The following is a 6213-nucleotide window of genomic DNA, read 5'->3' on the forward strand; positions in this document are numbered from 1 at the left end:
TGGCACAGGGCTCCTTTTCTTATAAACCCCAGAACTTGAGGCTCCATACTTACAGTTCTACCTGCAGGAAGCAGGGTAGCAGAATCACACTAAAAGCATGGCTTCTCACAAGCATCTTACTACTCATAACTGGTGTACTGAAATGATAACATTTTACTAGCAAAATTTGCCCTACAGACCCTCTTCTCTTGGTGTAAAGGAACCCTTCTTGTGCAAACAACTTTTAGAATGACAAGTTCACCAGAGAATAAAAGTTCTGATTTTGGAATGAAGTTGTCTACACAGAGAAACTTCTTGGCATTAGGATTTAATTTTAAATTGATGCCTTACGTTATTTATCTTTCTGTTGCAGACATGGCCTTAAACAAACACTAAGAAAATCTCTTACGTAGATATTTTGGAATTATACTTGAATTTTTTTGCTCCTAAAGCCAGATAGAAAATATTAGGGCTAAACTTTGCAAAGTGTTATCATTTGTTATTATTTAATAGATTAATATTGTTGGCTATAGTGAAGAAGAAGAGGCAGATCAGCTAGCTGAATTAATATATTCAATAAAATGAAGTCTATGATATGATTCCATTGCTCATATCCCTTTTCTTAAATAAGTCTTTGACACTGTAAGCTTTTGGGATGTTGAGGATTCTGACAGGTCACCGAGATGGTTTAATGCAACGATTCTCTTCCCTGTTTCAATGGGAGCAAAAGAAGAGGCTGTGTGGTTGCCCTTAGCCTCTGCAGCTCACATTCTGGCAGGTTAGCACAATCCCATTTCCATCAATGGCTTACATGAACATGCCTCCACAAGACGCTTTGGTATTCAGGTTGTACCTACATAAGCTTTCTGTCTTGATTGCTGCACCATCTTTCCCACCCTGCCAACTTAGAAGCGGTTTGAAGGGCTGGAGCATATTTGCCTCTATTTGATGCCTCTTCTCAGTCACCCTTGACTGAGACACCACAATGACAGGCATAGGCATGAGGTAGTAATCTCTGGCTGGGGCAACTAGGGCCCAAGATGTCTTAAAATTTCATCCATAAGATCTACCAGAGGGATAGAGCTCAGACTTGAAAGATAGAAGATACAGGAACAGAAATTAAATTCCAGTTGTACATTTCAGTATCTGTCCCTTGAATATGCGAGATATTGTATGGGTTTTTTTGATGGCTAAAGAATCTGCATCTGTGTGAACAGCAAATCTAAATGAGGTCTAGGCATATGCTCTCTTTTGCATTCATTTGCATTTTAGGACCTACTTTTCATTACGTCTTTCATTCTCCTCTGTGCACAGGTGTTTTCTCTTGCTCTGAGATTCTTTCCTGGCTGCAACCAAAGTTCTTATGACGACTACAACACTTAGTGAATTACCTTATTCTATGTTGTTCTTTCCTTTCAAACATTTTCCTTCAGCAGAGCATCTTCCACGTGGTCTGTGTTGCCTACATGAGACATAGTAAACAATGTAGCAACTTTTCCTTAATAAGATATTTGCACATCAGGCAAAGCCTTCTTCAGACCTTCCATATGAGCATCACATTGATGTTAACAAACATTTTCCAACCACAAAGGATATGTTCTTGTTTAATAAAGTAATAAATCATAAGTATTTTGTTTCCAAATGGCTTATGGAAAAGAAACTGAATGCAATCAAATATAAGACTAATAAAGACTCATTTGTATAAATCAGGCTAATTCACTTGTAATAAATTCATCTCCAGGGGTAGGATTGAACTGAAAAGCTACTTTCGTCATAGAAATTCTCTTTTACAAGAAGCCAGCGAAGTTATTTGCAACAACATCAGTGCTGAGCTGAGTTTGCGTAAGCAGGGTATTAATCATACTCAAGGACACTGACAAGAAATGAATGTTTCCCATTCAAAACAAAATGAAATATTGTTTTCTTTAAAACTGTTAGTCTGAAGAAAGCACAATTACCAAGTTGTTTGAAAATGGGTTCTCTGTTAAACCTGGGACTGGGAACTTACAAAGGATATTTCCAGATCAGTCTTTGCTGGCTAACAGTTTACAGGGAATGGATAATGTCACCATTGCATACATGTGCCCAGTTTAATTCTAATGAAAGCAGCCCCATGTGGGTAAGGGCAGAGGTGCACCACCCAACAGAGAATGTTGGATGGATGGGTATGATTAGGAGGATGCGTCACAGGACTAGGAGATACATAGCCCACGGTGGCCTTCATGTTCTTTCCCCCCTGAGAATTTGCACTCATCCTAGCTCACTGCAGTAAATATTTAGAGTTTTCATTGAAATATTTGCACTTAAAAATGCTTGTATTTCTCTTGCACTTTTTTCTCCTGGGAAACTCTAGTGCCTCTGTGCTTTGGAGACTAGACTTGAATGCTGGATTAGGGAGTAACACTGCCATGAGGATTTTTCTTTTTTTTTATACCTTCAAAAGCTACTTAGAGTCATATCAAAGACGAGCTGGGTTGTGAGGCACTGAGACTGCCTTGTAGCTGCCATACAGGTACTCCTGGTTCTCAGAATCCACAGTCAAAAACTACCCTGCCCAAGAACTATCATAATCAACTGGCTTAGTGATTCTCTGCTTGAAATGAGTATGAGTACAGGGGAAAAGCCTGCTGCTTTTGTTGTGCTGAATCTACTGAAACAATTAGAACAGGGTTGGCTTACATCTGGGTGAATTCCCATTTCCTGGAAATAGTAGCAGCGATCAAGGGCTGAACAGATGACATAGCTGTGGGGAGAGCGCTGGTGTGCCCATGCAAGGGCAAATTCTCCAGATACCAGGGTTGACGCTCAAATCGCATAGCTGGGAATAAGAGAGGAAAGTCCAAAGTTCTGGTAACATCTGAATAGCAGGACTTATGTGAGCAACCAGTGTTTCTGTGATTATCTGATTGCTTTGTGCCTTTTGGCATTAAGTAAGTCAGCTCCTTTCCTTACTGATAAAAAGTAAAATGCATTGAACACGTGCTGCATTAGCCCTGAGATCCCACTGCTTCATGGTTTGTGACAACATACTACACGGACTCTGCCATGGGGCAAAGCAAACAGAGCTTTACTGACAGAATCTATCCTATCAGCAGAGTCCCAGTGGACCACAGACAAGGTCAGATAGAACAAATTTACTGTCTCCCACATGGCTCAGAGGCTGCCAAGAGAAGTCTGGCACTCAGACCTGCTGAGGCACAGCTAGGCTGCCCTTCAGGGACCCATGCCAGTGGGTCCATCTTCCCCTGCAGGGTTATCAGCTGAGATATGCTCTCTTTAGGTAAGAGCTTTTCCTCAGAGTTTCCTGTAAATATGTCAGGTCAGGGCTAATGGACCCACAGCAGGTTATTTATCTTGGATGGTTATGATAGGGTGTCACATACTCCACTGTAAGCTGTATTGTCTCCTTCTGCTGACTGTTGCTGCAGGAAGTCAAGCGGACAACACTTCACAGGGTATAAAGAAGCTCTAGTTCTCTTTCAGGGCTTAGTTTCGATCCAACTGTCCCATAGACTGAGAGAATGCATGTGTGGCATTAACCTGTCCTAATCAGATCTGGTTTTGTTGTAGTGGAAGATTGAAGGGTGTTAATAAAATCACTTACAGATGAATGAAAGACACCATAAAATACATGTGTTTGCCACAGACAAAATGAATACACAGTACATAAATGAAATTTTTAGCTTATGTCTATCAGAATCCTTCCTTTCCTTCTCTCCCACCAATACAACTAGATAGCATGAAGAGGAGCATTCCCTATCACACACTAAGACAGACAAAAGCAAGACGGACAAATGATGAAAGGCAGACCAACACAATTTTCCTGGAATTAGGACAAAATACACCCTGTCTCCACAAAAACTTTGCAGATTGTCTGGTTCTTAAAGAGCATCATCAGGACTATGCTGAGAGTAGGATCAGCCAGGTATATTTAGCCCCCTGCTCTATGGATCTCCATACTGTGAACTATAGGCATTTTTGTGCCTTCCACGTATGTATGGCACAGACTATTTTTTTTCCTGTCCTCTCCACATCCTCCCCTTCCAGAGAGATCTGGGACAATCCCTCTTCCCACTCCAGGTCCCTGCCACAGCTCAGGCCAACCTGCTGGTCTGGAGCATGAAGTTCCTCAACAGCAGGACAACTGTGGTGATGTCCCACACCCTGGTAGATACCTCCCAAGCCCATCCAGCATTCAAAGGTGCCCTGTTTGATACTTTTGCCAGAAGCAGTCACTCACACTCCACTGTGAAAACTCCCAGTGCAGCTCTCCTCCTGCAGGTCCTTGCCTCCACTCTCAAAAGCAAAGGCCTGGGAGGTAGATGGGGCAGGAAGTTGCTCCATGTGTTATTTCCCGAAGCCTCTGCTCTGTCCTAGCAACCGTGAGATTTTCTTCTAACCTCTTTCCCTTTAGCAATAGGCCAAGAACCTGTTTTTCTGCCAACACACTCTGATAAAAATCTCACCATCCTACTTTCTAATCAGTACTGGTGCACCGATTTATCAGGGTGGGATCTCACTGGAGCTGCTCCCAGCTCTTGTTGAGTTCATACAGCCACCTCGGAGCAGGCTGCCTCACACCACAGGAAGTTATCATTGATCTCAACTCTGTAAAAGCCGCTGCTTCGCTCAGAGGTGTGGTATCTCCCAGTCCACTGAGTGATGGTATCTTGCCCCAGCAGAAGCAATAGCTCAGGGCTTCCACTAAGTTCTCGCTGCTTGGAGCAAAGAGACTCATACAAGGCAGCAGTCTCCAAGGCCCCCTGAAGTCAGAATCATAGCCCCCCTGTACACCATACCCATGCTACAAGCACTGATGGGTCTCAATAAAGCACCTCTGTGCAGGGTGGACCAAGTTTGGGAGAACAGGTCAGAGGACCAGAGAGATGTCAGGGGTAGGGAGCTTGTTTGTTGATTTGGGGCTTGCATCATCTTCACAGTGCTCACAGCATATAGCCAGGACCACTGTAGAAACGAGCAATGTACGTGTAAAAGCATCATCTGCCCAGCCACAGGGACTAAAGTCCACCTGCAAAAAATTTATCCAGGGTCAACATGCAATGGTACGAGTCAAAGCAGTGCAGTCAGAGAGCAGCTGTCAAAGCAGGAGTCAGTCTCTCCTTGACGCAGCAGCTGCGCGATAAAGGGTTGGTTATAGACTTCGGCAAGGCTGAGCACTGGGCCCCAGTGCTCCACTGCAGTAAGAGTGGGTGACCTGCAGACCCACAACAACAAGACAGTGTTTATGTATTTCTTGAAAACAGGTTTTACCCAAGTAGGCATATAAGGAGGGAATGCAAAGAATCGCCATCTCCATACGAGAAAAGTTGGACTCATTTAATAGCTTTTATAACATATTTTACAGACACCCTGCTATGTTAATAAGAGTGACTGAAAGTTTTTGTTGACTTTAGAAGATTTATAACAGGATAGAAAGAGACCAGAGACACTGAGAGTCAGTCTTTATGTGATGGATTTCAATGACAGTGCTTATTTTATTCATCAGCCATAGCAAAAATTTATGGATGACATTGTAGCAGGACAATTCTTTGACAGTTTATGCCTAGTGTCACTGTCTCTCAAAGTTTTTTGCTGACCCTGTGGACTGCAAAAAGACACTTACAGTGAGTGCTACAGCAGAATAAGTCTACTGTCTCAGGGATTTTCTCTTTTTTGACAATGTTTTTTTAAGATGTCCTAGGCAAAGAGTTGGAACATGTGAGAAAGAACAGGTTGGTTGAGGGTAAACAACAACCACCTAGACAGCAAAGAGCTATGCAAGGAAGAACTGTAGGAACTGGCTCAGGTGAGCACTGATCATCAGCAAGTCCCGGAGAAGACATAACAGAATTGCAGGGGACTTGTTAACTGTTGGGATAATGCTTTTGGTGAGTAACCGAGAATGGAAAGCAGTCTGGACAAAAACACATAGCAGAGAGAATACACTTATAAAAATAACAGCAGACTTTACAAGAAACAATCTTCCAAGGACAATCTGGAAAATGTGTTAACAACTTGAATTACTGAACTGGGGAAAATGTTACATTTTAAAACTGTCGGTTGCTTGGGGGTTTTTTACAATTTTTTTCTTATTAGTTTGATAACGAAATTCCTCATTTACTTCTGAATATCCCTCAATCAGAGAGTAGTTAGTAGCACTAACTAGTTCACGTATGCGAACACTGTAGCCATTATAACTCATGCTGAAAACCAGCATGCCAAATAACTCAGCAA

Source organism: Ciconia boyciana, chromosome 6, assembly GCF_034638445.1.
Source record: "Ciconia boyciana chromosome 6, ASM3463844v1, whole genome shotgun sequence".
Classification (NCBI taxonomy): domain Eukaryota; kingdom Metazoa; phylum Chordata; class Aves; order Ciconiiformes; family Ciconiidae; genus Ciconia; species Ciconia boyciana.